This window comes from Pelodiscus sinensis, chromosome 14 (assembly GCF_052426305.1).
Source record: "Pelodiscus sinensis isolate ZL-2025 chromosome 14, ASM5242630v1, whole genome shotgun sequence".
NCBI classification, from domain to species: domain Eukaryota; kingdom Metazoa; phylum Chordata; order Testudines; family Trionychidae; genus Pelodiscus; species Pelodiscus sinensis.
Genome location: NC_143065.1, coordinates 20,103,256 through 20,121,025, shown reverse-complemented (window position 1 = coordinate 20,121,025; position 17,770 = coordinate 20,103,256). Strand labels below are relative to the sequence as shown.

General features: G+C 47.4%; 1 protein-coding gene across 1 annotated transcript in view; it reads right to left on the bottom strand.

Annotated features, from left to right (window-relative positions):
* Positions 1–17,770, bottom strand: part of WDR72 (WD repeat domain 72) — a 216,777-nt gene that overhangs the window by 187,407 nt on the left and 11,600 nt on the right. The window lies entirely within an intron of this gene.

The following is a 17,770-nucleotide window of genomic DNA, read 5'->3' as shown; positions in this document are numbered from 1 at the left end:
CTCCTTCCTCCTGCCTGAACCCACAATCTGAACCCCTCATCTTGGCCCCTCGCCAGAGCATAGGGGGTCTGACAAAATCTAACAGCCCTAGCTCCCTAAAGAATTAATCCAGCCCTGCTCTAAGAGCATGAATTGACATTTTGAAAATCAGGGAATTGTACAGTTTTTGGTCGCTGTTGCTATCACGCAACTACCTTCTAGGGATGTGAACAACTAGTTGACTATCGGATAAGCAATTGCTTATCAGATGGTTGACACGTTAGTCAACTAGTCACTCCCCCACCCCAACCTTGCTGCCTCTATCAGAAAGAGGCAGCAAGGAGGAGTGGAGGAGGAGGGGGGGCTTCAAAGCAGCAGTGCCATGTGGAGCCCAGAGTCGGCTGCTTTGAAACCCTGTGTGCAGCCTGGGGTCCCCAGCTGATGAGAAAGTCATTCTTACCACGAGCAGTAAAGGGAGATCAGAAACATGAGTGACTTCTACAGCTACAGGTTGTCCAGGTCACAGAAGTTGGGGTAAAAACCAATCTAAGTCCTATAGCTGTAGCTGATAGAAAACAGAGGGCTGGTGGAGGGAGAGAGGGCGGGGATGAGATTCAGCGGCTCCACAAAAGACTAATGGGGAAAAAACTCTGGCAGGGTCTTTTGGACTGTCACGCATGAGAGTGGAATCTGTCAAGTGAACTCTTAATGTGGCTACACAGCCATGATGTCATGAGCCTCCAATATGACCAATGAGTGATTTTGTCAACAAGGGTTAGCACTGCTGCCATTCAGTCCTGGCTTGTGCTGGGTCCCAGCATGAACCCCGGCTGCGGCTCTGCACTACAAGCACTTTAAGAGCCTGTACACCGGGACTGAGCCAGCCTGCCTGCATGCAGACTCTTAAAGCACCTGTAGTGCGGAGCCACAACAGGGATTGGTGCTGGAATGCAGCACAAGCCAGGACTGGGCCAGCTTGTCAGCCAGCCCGTTAAAAAAATGTACTTGCAGAGCTGCGGGGGAGAGGTAGAGGAAGTTGTGTGTAGTCGATATCATTAACCAATAAGCACCCCTTTATCAGTGAATCCTTTAGTCAACTATGTTCTTACATCCTAGTTCAGAACACTGAAGACAAAGTCATCCTTGGGTCTGTGACGTGGGAAGTGAGACAACATGGCTTCATCTGTGCTAGTAAAGCCCAGGAGTGTTGGGGGTGAGGAACAAGAACCCCCAAGAAGCTGCCATGATTCAACAACAGTGACCACCAGAGAGAGGGCTTCAATGGGGAGGGATCTGTTCTGAGGCCAGTGTCATTTAGCATCTTTTTTAATGACCTGGATGAGGAACACACTGATCAATTTTGTAGATGGCAGCTGGGGGAGCAGGTTCAAACACTTTGGAGGATAGAGCTAAAACACAAAAGGATCTTTCTAAATTGGAGAACTGGGGTATAGACCACAAAATGAAATTCAACAAAGGCAAATGTAAAACGCTACACTTGCAGAAGAAAAACTGAATTCACAAATACAAGTTGAGGATCACTGGCTTAGCAGCAATAATGCTAAGAAGAATCTGGGAGATGTGGTTGATCAACAATGTGATGATGTTGCCAAAAAAATGAAATGTTGGGTAGCATTAACAGTTGCATAGCATGCAAACCATGGGAGGTGATAGTACCACTCTATTCAGCACTGATTAGGCCTCAGCTGGAGTACTGTGTCCAATTTTGGTCACCAAAGTATAGAAAGGATGTGGAGGAATTGGGATGGATCCAGAGGTAAGTGCCAAAGATGATCAAAGGGACTGAATGCAAGACATATAATGAAGCCTGAAGGAGCAGGGTATGTTTAGTTTGGGAAAGATGACATTATGACAGGACATGATGATATTTAGGGTTACCATATGTCCATTTCCCCCCCCCCCCCCCCCCCGGACCTGTCCTCCTTTTCAGTCCTTAAAAAACCCGGCCTGACGGAGATTTAAGTATCTAAAAATGTGCGGGATTTTGCCTTCCTCATTTGCCAATCCCGCTTGATCCCAACACGTGCCGCCACCTCCTCTCCCTGCACTCGGTCGCTGTGGAGCTTGGGGGTGTGGGAGGTTCTATTCCGCTGGGCCCCAACTACGCCTGCATTCTGGATGGTGTCACCACAGCCCCCTTCCCTTAGCCCCACCACACGTGCACCTTGCTGTCCCCATCACGCTGTCCCTCCCAGCTTGCATGCCTGCCACTGGAAGTCCCCTCCCCAGCCCTTTACACAGAAATGGAAGTGCTGCCATAAGAAGTGCTGGGCCAGATGGGAGGGTGGTGGCCCCAGCAAGGTAGTTTGAGGGTAGTTTGAGCTGATGATGGAAAGGAGACGTGGCTGGAGCCGGAAGGAAGGTTGGGTGGGAGGAGGCCTTAAAGTGGCTCCCTAGGGAGAGAGGCAGATCTATGCCTGCAAGTGCTGGAAGCTGCACTTTGGTACTGGGGCCAGACTCCGCCCAGCCACACCCTTCTTGGTCAGTGACTTGGTAGTTAGCACCTCATGTCTGCCCCTGCTCCTACCCATCAGTGCTGGCACAGTGCCCCCCGTGTTGTACTTGTAGCTGATGGTGCTAACATTGGGGCCAAAACAACCTGTCATGCACCCACAACATTGCACCAGTCCCCCGTGTAATATCTGTGGGTAGGGATGAACTGGGAATCAGTCTAACTCTTCCCCTACTCTTTCCCCCATTATGCCTGTCCCCATGTAAAAAGTCTATGGCTAGAATTAATATGACCCCGTATCTTCCTTTCCCCACTCCCCAATATTACAACAGCCCCCATACCTGTAATTAGTAACACACCTGTATGTATCCTGCATCCCCACCATTATACCAGTCCCCCATGCCACGCCCCAAGGGCAGGGGTGTGAAGGATGTGAGGGTGTAGAGCTTGACTTGAGGGTTAGTATGGCACTTGTGTATCATTCTTCACCCACCAACATTACACCAGCCTCCACCACTTTATATCTGTCAGGAGGGCTAAGGTGGGGGTTAGTATCAATGTTCCCTCTAACTTTTTCCATCCCTGTGCAGAATAAATGTTATGTGCATTGAGGCATGTGCAGATGAGCACCACCATTAGAAACACATGCTACCTGCTGTGGGTGCTCTGCTAATCAGCTGGGTAGTATTTAAATCTCTCCTGGGTGGCCACCCAAGAACTCAGTTTACAGGGAACACTGGTTAGCATAACCTCTAGTTGTTCCCTCTCCTAGACTCTTTAGCATTAGACCTGCCCTTTCTACCCCAACACACTCATGTTAGGGTTGTAAGTAGGGCTGATCTGGGAGGTTAGCATAACTGTTGCATATATCCCTCTTACCCACTCACTAACATTAGGCGAGTGCTGTCCTTCCCCCGATAATATACTTGTAGCTAGGGATAAGGTTGGGGTTAGCATAAACCTTGTGTCTCCTCTCCTAATAACATTAGACTTAGACCTTCCCTCACTCCTACATATTCAAGTTAACCCTGTAGCTAATGCTAACCTGGGTTCACGCAGGGATGAAAATAAATTTCTTACAGGTATCACAACCTCCTGTCCCTCGGAGGGAGGAGGGTCAGGACAGGAGACTGAGGGGGAGTGGTGATAAGATAGTACCTGTAAGAAATATAAGTGAGGGATGGAGTGTAGAGGGGGCTCAGGGCAGGGGATTGGAGGGGTGGCTGCTGGGAGCTCAGGGCAGGGGACAAAAGGGTGTGGGGTTGCAGGAGTCAGGGCAAGAGGTTAGGAAGTATGGGGGGCTCAGGATGGAAGGTGCAAGAGTTAAGGCAGGGGTCTGGTATGGGGAGGATGACGGCAGGGGTGCCCAGGAGCAGCTGGGCAGCCACCACCAGCATCCCCAGGGCTGGAGCTGGCATCAGCTGAAGGTAGGGAGGATGTGGGGGTATAAGAGTCATAGCAGGGAATTGTGGAGGGCTCTGTAGGGGGTACAGGAGTCAAAGCAGGAATATGGGAGTCAGGGCAGGGGGCTGTGGGGTATGGGGGAGGGGAGCTCAGGACAGGGACTGCTCTGCCCAGCCACAGAAGCATAGGGGGGCGGAGGGGAAGGAGGCAAGGACTGTGCTTGCCCGGCCAGCTGAGCACAGCGGTGCCTGGTCACCACCTGAGCACTGAAGTGTCTGGGACCATTGTGCCCAGCCACTTGATCACCAGGGTTGTAGCCTGGGTGTGATGTGGCTGCACCTCCTCAGGGGTTGGTAGCATCCAGAGCTCCACCCCCAGCCAGCCAATCTCTTACCCGTGAGCTGCACTGGGGCGCCCCGACTTACTTTCACCTTTGGGTTCATGTAAGCGTGGTGTCACTCTCACATTCCTTGCATGCTAACATTGGAGCAAAACTAAGGAAAGGAACAACTTGGCTGTTGAGTCATTGAAAGGGATTCTACTTATACAGTACAATTTTAGACAAACTTCTTGTAAAGACTTTCATGCCATCTTGAAGAGCATTCAACCATGGCTGAGAAAGATGCGAGCTACAAAGAAATATGCTGGGGCACATCAAGAGGAAGAAAACTGAAGGAGGACTAGTGAAAGGAAGGACTCAGTACATGTAAAGAAGAATATTAAAATTTGAATAATTCTAACATTGATTTTTGAGGCCTTAACTCTTGTTCTTATTTACAGTTATTCAATGTAGATGACATGTAGTACACAGTTCATTATATACTCACGGGCTGTGTCTACACTGGGCCACTTATGCCGGAAAAGCAACTGCTTTTCCGGAATAACTTGCCAGCTGTCTACGCTGGCCACTTGCTTTTCCGGAAAAGCAATGACGATCTACTGTAAAATTTTCAGTGTTTTTCTGGAAAAACTAAGCTGCTCCCGTTCGGGCAAAAGTCCTTTTCCGGAAAAACTATTCCGGAAAAGGGCCAGTGTAGACAGCACAGTAGTCTTTTCCACAAAAAAGCCCCGATCGCGAAAATGACGATCGGGGCTTTTTTCCGGAAAAGCGCGTCTACATTGTCCACGGACGCTTTTCCGGAAAAAGTGCTTTTCCGGAAAAGCATCCTGCCAATTGCTTTTTCCGGAAATACTTATAACGGAAAACTGTTCCGTTTTAAGCATTTCCGGAAAAAGGTGCCAGTGTAGACGTAGCCACGTTGTATACTCACTGTTACTCATATATGCGCACGTTGTAGTAATGTGAAAAAACAACAACAACAACATATAGTATATACACAACACATTACTACAGCGTGAGTTGGTAGATACAGATATAGATACACTCCCTCTCAGGGGAGTCCTTTTTTTTTTGAAGGTTCAAATATGGTAACCCTGTGATATTTGTCTTCCAATACTTTAAAGGCTGCCATCAAAAAATGAAGAAAAGTTGGGCTCTCTTGCCATAGATGGCAAGAAGTGGCACTGGGTTCAGACTACAACACAGCTGATTTAGACTGAACTTCAGCTCAGCACTTGCACTCCCCCTTCCACAGTGGCTGCTCCAATTGCGGGTTGGAGTGCTGAAGCTATGGAGAAAGGGGTTACCAACTCTCCTGGACTGGATGCCACTTATGGCAATAGTGTCTGGTCTGTCCACTCAGGGAGAGTTGGTAACACTGGAGCAGTGCCAGGAGGGAAGACGCTGGCCAGAGGAGCAGTGGGTGGCTGCACAGCTGACTGGAGAGAAGTGGTGATTTTAAAGGGAAACTGTCACTTCTCTTCAGCCAGCCCTGCTCCATCTGAGTCCTCTGGTCCTATGAGTGCCACTCAACGATGCTTAGTGAGCAGGGGCTGGGCGCTGAGCTTGGGGGCGGGAGGGAGGGTCAGCCGACAGATGGGGACAGGATCAGGGTTGCCAAATTGGTGCTGAGCTAGGTGGGGGAGCAGCCAGAAGCTGCTGGAGCTCCAGCACTGAGTCTGCGGGGAGAGGAGATTATGGGCTCCAGCAGTCCCTAGACAGCATGTGGCTGCATAGGGCACCATGAAATTTGGAGTAATTTGATGCCCCAAATTTCGTAGTGCCCCACACAACTGCGTGTTTTGCATATGAGTAGGCCAGCCCTGCTCAGGAAAAACTTTTTAACTGTAGGAATAGGACAATGGACCAAATTGCCAAGAGAGGTTGTGGAGGCTCCTTAAGTGAAGGTTTTCAAAAAGGAAGTTGGATAGTCATGTGCCTTGGATGATTTCCCAACAAATTCTTCATCTTGACCGGAAGTTAGATTAGATCCGTGATGCCCAACATGCTAGCCACTAGCCACATGTGGCTATTTGGGTGGATGAGTATGGTTAGTTTGTTATAGCAGTAGCCACTATAGCAGTGGTTCTCAAAGTGCGGTCGGCGGACCACTAGTGGTCTGCGGCCACCTCCCAGGTGGTCCATGGCAGGATCTCCCCCTCCTGCTCCCCTTCCCATGCAGAGGGGCGCCCACGCTGCCATTGCAGCTTTGTGGTTGGCAACACCAGCTTGGGAAGTGAATAAAGCAAACTAAGCCCCTCCACACACCCTCCCCACAGGCCATGGAGCTACAGACGGTGGAGTGCAGCTGCCATGGTAAGAGTGGCGCTCACTCGGTTGGTGTTGGTCCCAGGCAGCAGGTTGGGCTGAGCAGGTCTCAGCTAGGTGGAGCGGGCTCTCATAGTGTGCGAGCAGCCGGTGCCCCCTTCCCAATTCCCCAGCAGCAGGTTAGGCTGTGCGGAGCAGGCAGCGGTAAAAGGAGGTAACGTTGAGACTGAGGACCCTGCACATGCAGGTGGGGCCTCCGGGCCCTTTGGGTCTTTGCACCGAAGTTCCCTCTAAGCTGTGCGGTCTCAGCCACGCAACTGCCACACAACTGCGCAGCTATGTTCTGAGCCTTGCCCAGAGGTTCCAAGCTCTGGGGCAGGCAGAGAGAAGCTGATTGGTGGGAAAGGCCTCTGTAAAGAGCAGCTTTAAAGCTGCCTACAGCTGTTTGAAGTGGAAGACAATCAGCAGATAAGCAGGGAACGAGAGGCTAGGAGGAAGGAGTGAGGGAGTAATTAACTGGCTTGGGAAAAAGCCCCTGCAGAGAAGAGAGCGGCTGAGGCAGAAACCCCAAAATCTCTTCAATCCGCCGGGACTGGGCAGGGGGAGGTAAAGGGGCTGACTGCATGCAGTAGATGGGGAAAAGAGGGAGTAATGACTGAGTGCTGACATCTGTGCAGTGAGATGGAGTCAGGGGATAGTTTGTTTGTGGTGTCTGACTCACCGCAGGCCTCTATTAGGCTGGCTTGGAGAGGTGGGGGAAAGCCCAGTTGTGGGTGTGCACATGCGCTTCAAACAAAGTTTGTGCACAGGTGTTAAAATAATCTTTCCTTTCTTATCTTAAGCTTTAGCTACAGTTAGTCTGTAGCTAAAAAAAACTGAATAGTACTAAGGTGCTGCAGGACTTATTTGCAAGTTCTCTGAAACATGCAAATGTCTACAAATCTGAAGTCGTGTTAATTTGTTCTGGGGCTTCTACTCTTCTTCCGTGGTAGAAGGCTAATTCCCTACCTTTGTACAGCACCTTTGTAGTCACTAAGCATACCTCAGGGCAACTAATTAACAGTGAGTTTCCATTAGCAACTGGTGATCCACTGAAAGGTTTATATTGAGCCAGGTGGTCCATGGGCCAAAAAGTTTGAGAATCACTGTACTATAGAATTGGTTGGACACCATGGTATTAGATGATTCTTGAAATTCCTTCTATCCTTTGGTTCTATGATTCTAAGACATCAGAGGCCTAAAATTATCTCCATATTAGAAAGAGATAGCTGTGAAGAGATGCTCTGGACAAACAGGATATGTCTACACTTGCACCCTCTTTCGAGAGAGGGATGCAAATGAAGACATTCGAAATTGTAAATGGAAGCTGGGATTTAAATATTCCGTGCTTCATTTGCATAATTGCTTTATGGCACTATTTTGAAATAGCTCTATTTCGAAATAACAGATGCTGTTAAGATGCAGTTATTTCGAGAGAAAACCCTTCTCTCGAAATAACCCTTATTCCTCATACAGTGAGGTTTACTACTTATTTCAAGAAAAGGTTTTTCTCTTAAAATAATTGCATTTTAACAGCATCTATTATTTCAAAATAGCGCTATAACACAATAATGCAAATGAAGCACGGGATATTTAAATCCCAGCTTCATTTGCAATTTCGAATGTCTTCATTTGCATCCCTCTCTTGAAAGAGGGTGCAAGTGTAGACATACCCCATAGCTAGAAATATTCTTTTAACTTCAAAGTAAGCAGGAGGAGTTAAGGAGCTTCAAGGGATAGCCCAGGGTATGTCTACACTACAAAGTTAGTCCGAACTAACGGACGTTAGTTCGAACTAACTTTCATAGGCGCTACACTAGCGTTCCGTTAGTTCGAACTTAATTCGAACTAACGGAGCGCTTAGTTCGAACTAGGTAATCCTCATTCCACAAGGATTAAGCCTAGTTCGAATTTACTAGTTCGAATTAAGGGGTGTGTAGCCCCTTAATTCGAACTAGTGGGAGGCTAGCCCTCCCCAGGTTTCCCTGGTGGCCACTCTGGCCAACACCAGGGAAACTCTACTGCCCCCCTCCCGGCCCCGGACCGCTTAAAGGGGCACGGGCTGGCTACGGTGCCCGTGCCAGGTGCAAGCCTGCCAGCACCCAGCCAGCAGACCCTGCACCTGGCACGGATCGAGCCACCCACCCGATACCCCCCAGCCCTCCCCCTCTTCCCTGGACCAGGCTGGCGGCTCCCAGGAGCTTACCCGGGACCGCAAGAGACGGGCACCCGCCTGGGCTAGTGCGGACTTCGTGGACCTCGTCCACGATCTCCGCACTAGGCACAGGAAAGTGGCCAGCTAGGGCAGGAGAGCTGCCAGCCTGGCCACCCAGGAGCAGGTGTGCATGAAAATCAAGAGGGTCCACTGAGACCCCCGACCCTGAGCCCTGAGCTTACAATGGCCGTCCTGGGTCAGACCAAAGGTCCATCTAGCCCAGTAGCCTGTCTGCCGACAGCAGCCAACCCTAGGGACCCTGGAGGGGATGGACCGAAGACAGTGACCAAGCCATTTGTCTCGTGCCATCCCTCTCCAGCCTTCCACAAACCTTGGGCAGGGACACCACTCCTACCCCCTGGCTAATAGCACTCCATGAACCCAACCTCCATGACTTGATCTCATGTCCCTTTAAACTCTGTTCTAGTTCTAGCCTTCACAGCCTCCTGCAGCAAGGAATTCCACAGGTTGACTCTTTGCTTTGTGAAGAACAACTTTCTGTTACTAGTTTGAAGCCTGCTACCCATTCCTTTCCTTTGCTGTCCTCTAGTCCTTCTTTATGGGAACTAATGAAGAACTTTTCTGTATGCACCCTCTCCACCCAACTCCTGCTTTTAGAGACCTCTATCCTGTCCCCCCTCCGTCTCCTCTTTTCTAAGCTGAAAAGTCCCAGTCTGTTTAGCCTCTCTTCATATGGGACCTGTTCCCAACCCGATCATTGTAGTTGCCCTCCCCTCTCCCAGCCTCTCTCTTCCCCTCTCCCACCTCCTTTTCCCAGTCTCCCCCAGTTTTGTTCAATAAAGACAGATTCCATTTTTGATCACAATTGTCCTTTATTTTGTACATCAAGAAAAGGGGCTAGGGAAGGGTAAGTGGAAGGAGGTGAGGGAGGAATGGGGTACGAGCCCCCGATGGGGAGGATTGGGCTGGCTCTGCGGGATTCTAGGGGTGGAAACTCTCCTGCAGCCCCCCAATTGTCCCCTCTCCCCAGATGGCAGCCTGCAGCAAGTGCAGCCGGGCTGATGGCCGAGTGGTGTGATGTGCCCAGTGTGGGTACTCCGGGCACTCCAAGCCAAGACTGCTTTGCAAGCGGGGCGCCCCTGAGAACTGTCTGTCCGGGGTGGGGGTCGGGACCCTTTAAGCACAGCCCTTGGCTAGCCTGAGACAGCATCTCCACGCTCTAAGTCCTCCTCTGATGCCCTGCTGGCACTGCTTCCGGACATCCTTAAGCCCGGTTCAGGGTCCACTTAATGTGGACATGCTATTTCGAATTAGCAAAACGCTAATTCGAACTAGTTTTTAGTTCTAGACGCGTTAGTTTGAATTAGCTTAGTTCGAATTAACTGTAGTGTAGACGTACCCCCAGTTAGTCTGTTACAAAAAAAACAACAAATGGTCTGGTAGCACTTTATAGATTAACAAAACATGTAGGCTACGTCTACACTGGCCCCTTTTCCGGAGGATCTTTGAAGTAGGAATAAGATCCTCCGGAAAAGGGCTTTTTTCCGGAGGATCGAGGCCAGTGTAGATGCTCTTTTCCGGCTTTTCTAAAAGCCGGAAAAAAGCAGCGGACATTTTTATTTAAATGCCACGGGGGATATTTAAATCCCCCGCGGATTTCCCTATTACGATCTCTGAAATTAACATGCCCCTTCCGGAAAAGGGGCCAGTGTAGACGAGCCCATAGATGGTATCATGAGCTTTCGTGGGCACAGCCCACTTCTTCTGAAGAAGCTCATGATACCATCTAGGACGAGTTATGTTTTTCTGTTAGTTATATACAAATGGTGGCTACTAATTTAACAACAGGTCAATTTTTAGATGCTCCTACCCTCTAAAACAGTGGGACTTAGCCTCCCATATCTTGCACTTTGTGTTGTGCTTCCTTCCAATGATGTTTTACACTATTTTCCCTCACTTTGCACAGTTATAAATTATTATACTGACACAAGGAAGTTGAGAATCAGAAACAGTAGTGTGTCAAAAACAAGCTAAAATTGTAACACAAGTTTCTAGAAAAGAAAGGTAGAGAACTGTTTTATGTATACTTTCTATGTAGACAGGCTGCTATGGATAAAGTACTTTCCATTACTTATTACCAAAATATTGCAAAAGACAAAACATTATCATTAGAGAGAAGAGTAGACTAAGTACTGAAATTTTATGAATGTATTTTGTACGTGTGTCTTTTTTTATTCTAAACTTGGTAAGTATAAAAGATCAACAGAAGGCACAATGTTAGTGTAATATTCTTTAGTAATTATTTTTTTGCTTGTCTAATGTCGCTTTCATATCAAGTTCATCTGATTCACAAAACACAGAACTACAGAAGACATTCCATTTTGCGTAACACTTATCTGTTAAAATGTGTTGCTTTTGTGATTTTTTTCAGAAATACTGTGTACACATACACACTTGGTTGGACAGCATTAGCTTTATCAAAGCTATTTTGTTATGAGGATGCACCAAGAGCAAAATTTCTTATATTTTATCAACAGATTTTTATCACAGTATACCTTTTAAAAGGTATAATCTGTTTCTACAAAGTCAAACACTGCCAGAGGCATATCAGGGTTATATGTAGCTTATCAGCACGTGTTAAATTCCACCAGTTCTCTCCACTCAAGCGTGTCTGATTCATGGTATTAACCCATAACCTGACTTTAAATCAAGCTCCTTTGCATTGCTAGGAAGTGACTCAGCTTGGGTCAATATTGCATATTTTAAACTTTGCCCAAAATATGTATGAGCAGCTGGGGAAAAACAAAATGTTCATTTTTTGATGAAGTGAGGTAGAAACAGTAATGTAAAGCACACCTTAATATTGCAACAGTGTGCTGACAAAACCCAGAAGTTCTGATATTAGGTGAAAAAAATCAAAATATATATCTACTGACACCAGGATAGCAGATTCAGTTATCAGAAAATTAAAAATATAGAAAACAAGATTAAATGGTATTAAAAAGCTATACAAGTTTTCTACCATTCGAGACATTTGGGCCTGATTGTTAGTCACACTAGGGCCCTTTTATGCAATTCCTGCAACACAAGATTTACTGGGTATAGGAATGGCCCTTTGAGAAAATTGCCTGAACACAGAGCCTCCTCTGCATGTGCAGAGCTAAAAAAAGGGGCTATGCTCCAGTTTGCCTTCCCGAATTAATGCAGATGGCAAGAACAGGTGAATGTGTGCATGGAAGCAGGCAACTATTTAGTTTCTCCTACGCCCGCCTGCAGATGTGGGGGGAGGGGTGTGTGGCTAGGTCAGTCAAAGAGGACAGCTGCCCCAGAGTGCAGAGATTTAAAAAGGCCAGAGCTCCCGGCTGCTGCTGACACCTCAGACCCACCCCTTCTTCTGGAGGCTCTACCCTGTAGGGATGTATTGTAAACAGTTCACCAGAAAGCCTTGCCCTTAACAAAAGCAAAGCCCTTGCCGGCCTGCTGCTAGAGATGGCTTCCCTGCAGCAGTGTAGATTCCCCAGGAGCAGGGCTAGCAGGGGCTGCTGGCCGCACTCTTGGAGAGGCTTTGCTGCTGGCTCTGCAGTGTAAGATTTAAATAATACGGCAGAGCCCACAGTGTGTGTAACCATGCGACCGCTAGGATTTTTAACAGTTACATGGTTGCATTTTTAAATGACATTTTACATCCCGATGGGCAAGTCTGCCAGCCACCCCGCTCCTAAGCCTTACTAGGCTCAATGACAAGAAGAATGTATGTGACAGTAACCCTAAGGACAGAGAGTATGCGGAGAAGTCTGGAAATGAGCCTTGTGGAATGGCTGAAAAATGCTAATCCTAGGCCATGGCCATACTCAGACTTCAAGGTCAGAAGGGTCCCTCATGATCATCAATTCTAACCTCATGCACAGGCTTGAGCATGCCCCAAAATACAGAGTGCAAAGGTGGCTTCCAAACACCTTTATACTCCTGCCCCAAGAAACTGGAACTGGCTACCTGACAACTAGAGGGTATTACATAATTCTGAAAGAATCTTAAACCTTCAAGCTCTCTTATGGAGAATTCTGCAGGGGCCAAGAATAAAGAACCTTCTGTCACTCTCTTAGAAGAACCATTTCCCTTCCTCATCCCACTCACTGTCCATGGCCTAATAAATTCCTTCCTCTGTTCTCCCAATGGGCCAGCATGATTACGCTGCCCAGAAGTCTCCTCTCAAATGGCTGTCTCACCATCTTACGCCAAGCTGCTCTATGTTGCAAGCCAGATCTTCCCCTCCTCTGCTTTGCTTGCCCCTCTTCTCCAGCCTCCCTTGCTAGTTCCTGGTTCTAGGAAGGCCTTAGCAACAGTTTGTGCTACAGAAATGCAATGGAGAACATTATCAGCCTGGAAAAACTGTGTCATGAGTCAAGGGCAGATCTTATAATTTACAGGGTTTCAGCAATTTTACTTTTGCAATTTAGGATCACTTGTACAGAATCTAAACTGTAATTAAAAGGTTTCCTTATGAAGGCAGAGCAAAACCCCTGGGAGCTAAGGAACCAGAGTGCAGGATGGTCATGTTGTCCTAGGATAGATTTCAAGCAGAAATCAATTCAGGACTCATACTCCTGACTGCTTTTTCTTTGTGAATGGGGAAAACTAGCACAGGAGAGGTGGGAATGACCAAGAAATATTAATGCTGAGCAGAGGTAGGTCCCACATGGGACTGGAGTTTGCTTTTTCTATAGAACCCCAGGATCTGTAAGGTAAACCAACCATAGGCCACCCCTTGCATTAGCCCTTGCTCTGGACCCTGCCCTAAGGAAGGCATCTGTTGACAAGCATGACATCTCTGACTTCAGTTATCTATTTCCAGGGTGGATAAAGTATTTTTTAATCAAAAACATTGTTTTTTAACTTAAATTGGATTTTCTGATGAAATGCTTTTTTGAGGAAAAGGCCTATTGAAAGATAGTTTTAATTAAGTAACATTGTAGCTCAAAGATATCTCATCATGGAATACGAATTATAAATTCTAATTCTATAAGTATGAGACAATGTAATCATATGGGCTACGTCTACACTGGCCCCTTTTCCGAAAGGGGCATGCTAATTTTACAGGTCGTAATAGGGAAATCCGCGGGGGATTTAAATATCCCCCGCGGCATTTAAATAAAAATGTCCGCCGCTTTTTTCCGGCTTTTAGAAAAGCTGGAAAAGAGTGTCTAGACTGGCCCCGATCCTCCGGAAAAAAGCCCTTTTCCGGAGGATCTCTTATTCTTACTTCAAAGTAAGCCAGTCTAGACGCTCTTTTCCGGCTTTTCTAAAAGCCGGAAAAAAGTGGCGGACATTTTTATTTAAATGCCGCGGGGGATATTTAAATCCCCCGCGGATTTCCCTATTACGACCTGTGAAATTAGTATGCCCCTTTCGGAAAAGGGGCCAGTGTAGACGTAGCCGTAATGTTTAAAACAAGGTTTGTAAATGAGTTCCAATAGTTCATGGATTAGGGACTCAATCTTATGGGTTTCCAGAGGCTTCTGTATAGATTATTTAGGTTAATCTTTCTATCTACCCAATGGGAATCAGTGCTCAATCCACAAGATACCATCAGAGATGCTTAGTTTAGCAGTTCTCAAACTGTGGATTTGTGTTTTCAGAGATAACATACTTGCTAACAGCAAAAATGTTTTAAATAAATAAATAATATACAGAGGTGAGAAACAACAGACCTCAACTCTATTGTCCCTCTGCAAATTTCTGTACCCAAAATCAATCTCTTACCTCTCTCTCAAAGTGCAAAGTTTCAAAAAAGTTCAATGAATAGAGGGACAGGCAGTAGACACAAAGTGAAACTGTTTGAGCAGCATATTCCAGAAGTCTTGAGGTCTTTCTGGGTATGTCTAACTAGCTTTATTCTGAAATCACAATGCAAGCTTCTACACAGCAATTCCGGTATTTTGAAATAATATTGCCATAATGGGTGGCTTATTCCGATTTCTTTAAACCTGATTCCACGAGGAATACCTCCTTCTGAAATAGCTATTTCAAAATAAGGCGTGTGTAGATGCTCCACTGTTGCTATTTTGAAATAGCCCCTTACCATGGTGGTAGAGACAGGCTAGTAGATTTATGTGCTCCGCCCCACAGGGGGGCAAGAGGAGATCCCTGACCCATGGGGGCCAAATCCAGGCAAGCTAGGGGCCGTATCCAGGCCTGGGCCTGAGGTTCCCCACCCCTGCTCTATGGTAACATTTTTTAATGTAGTTGTGATTAAAAATAAATAGCTAAAATAGGCAGATCTTCCTTTTACAATTTCACCTTTAAAGTAGTACTGAATGTCAGTGAATGCAATGAGTTATACTAACAGAGCAGTATGGTAATAATAATTAAATAACTGAACTGGCTTATTGTTTAGGAGAATCCATCCTCAATATACAGGATTCTGAAGACTATCCAACTTCAAGATCACCATCATTTTCTATTGTTTCAGAATTATCTGCCAATGATAGGGTTTCAGTCTCATAGGCTACGTCTAGACTGGCATGATTTTCCGCAAATGCTTTTAACGGAAAAGTTTTCCGTTAAAAGCATTTGTGGAAAAGAGCGTCTAGATTGGCCCGGACACTTTTCCGCAAAAGCACGTTTTGCGGAAAAGCGTCCGTGCCAATCTAGACGCAGTTTTGCGAAAGAAAGCCCCGATCGCCATTTTCGTGATTGGGGCTTTTTTGCACAAAACAAATCTGAGCTGTTACACTGGCCCTTTTGTGCAAAAGTTTTGCACAAAATGACTTATGCCCGAACGGGAGCAGCATAGCATTTCCACAAGAACACAGACAATCTTACATGAGATTGGCAGTGTTCTTGCGGAAATTCAAGTGGCCAGTGTAGACAGCTGGCAAGTTTTCTGCTTTTGCGGCAAAACTTGCCAGTCTAGACAGAGCCACAGTATCACCTGTGGCAAAAAGAAAAACAATCGACATAATCCAGAAACAACCATCGATAAATCTGTGATAAGAACGAGCAGATTACAAAAAGTAGTAATTGATGAAAAAAATTGCTTTGTTTATGCAACAAACTCTCCTTTCTTTAGGATTGAGAACCCACACTTCATTAACATGATTCAATCATTAAAACCAGGATGCAGTCCTTCCAACAGAGCAGATGTCACAGGCAAATTCCTGGATAAAGTGCATGAAAGAGAAATTGAGCAGAGTGCCAAAAGTCTAGAGCAGGCATGTCCAAAGTCCGGCCCGCGGGCCAATTGCGGCCCGCGGTCGGATTTAATACGGCCCCCGCTTCTCCCGGCTCCCTGGTGCTCCTTTTAACTGGCACGCGCAGCGCAGCGCGCCGCTTTGGGCCACGCTGCCACCGCCGCCGCAGTCCTAGACCCTGCCCTGTAGGGCACGTCCGCAGCCCCGCTCCCCCGCTTGGCTGCGGGTTCGCCCTGCCCCCGGGCCGCCGTGAGGCCAGCGTGCCCTGCGCTCTCCGACCCTGCGGGCCCTCCGCTTTGGGGCTGAGAGTGCGGGGACAGCCCCCGCTTCTTCCCCCTCTCCTGGCTCCCCGGTGCTCCTCTGAACTGGCGCGCGCAGCGCGCTGCTTCCGGCCACGCCGCCGCCGTCCATGGCGGCCACTGCGGTCCTAAAGCCTGCCGTGTAGGGCACATCCTCAGCCCCGCTCCCCCGCTTGGCTGCGGGTTCGCCCTGCCCCTGTGCCGCCGTGAGGCCAGCGTGCCCTGCGCTCTCCTGTGCTGCAGTCCAGATCTCAGTTTCACCCTTCACATTAGTTTAGGCAAGTTTTTTTTTTCAATTTGAGATGAATACATTGTAAAATCTCAGTTAATGTCAGTTGGTCTAAATCAGTTATAAATATATTTGGACACAACATGTATAGTTGGTGTTATGTTCCTGTTCATATTTTTTGAACTTAAAAGTTGATAATATGTAATGTACTTTACAATGTTCCTGACATATATTTCAGCTGCCTGGATTTTTTTTTCATCTGGCCTTCAGATATGAAAGGCAGAGTGATTTAAAACCTGTTTAGATTTGTCATCCATGTGACGAAATGAAAAGTATGCCGTTTGCAATAAACTTTGCATAAAATAGTTAATTTGCATTTAATTTTAATGGTTCAAAGAATGTCAGGCAAAATGGTCGGCCCTCACGCATGTTCACTTCTTCAAATCTGGCCCTCTTTGAAAAAAGTTTGGACACCCCTGGTCTAGAGTAATCTGAGTCTTTATGGTGTGGCAGGGTCAGGCCAGAGGGCTGCCGCAGAGTGGGGAGAAAGGCAGCCATAAAAAGGGTAAAAGACCAGCTAAAGAGAAGCAGAGGGCAGCAGGACAATTAGAAGCAGCTGGTAGGGAGGAGGCTTAGGAAGACTGGAGCCAGCTGACTCCTCTGCTGGCTTGCTAGAAGCCTTTAAAAGCCTCCTCAACTGGAAGGTGAAAGGAAGAGTGAGGACAGAAGGAGAGGTAGAGGAGAGCTAGAGTTTGTCAGTAAATCACAACAGCTTTAGAACAGAAACATTAGGGGAGGGAGTCCCAGAAGGAGTAGCTGGGCTCCCTATCCCAGAAGCCAGCTGCAAGCTCTGGCTCCCTGGGGAAGGGGGCAAGAGGTTGGCCCAAGCAGTGGTCTGGGTAAGAGGGACCCTTGCTACAAAGGGTGGTGCAATGTCCACAATGATCCTGTTATAGGTCTTGTGTGACAACAGAAGAAGGGAATGTCTTCCTTACAGAAACAATTGATACATCAAGAAATGCACACACAGCAGAATACTTATAAAAAGTAGCAGTAAAAGCTATAACTACGGTGACTATTTATTCCTAGGCAAAAATGAGGACACAGGGTATAAGGGCCCCACCATCAATCAAATGTTAGCAACCCCCTGTGACACATTAAGCCCCACCCACCTGCCACAGGAAGTCCCACCCCTGAGGTAGTACTCTCAGGGTCAAGATGGACACATGACCAGAATTAAAGGATGTCATGTGCCCCACCAAGAACTCTTTCCATCACCCTCTACCAATCGGGATGTGTTTAACTCCTCCCTCCCCCCCCCCGTAGGACCAGCCCAAGAGTGGATTTGACCATGGGGACACATGATCTGACAA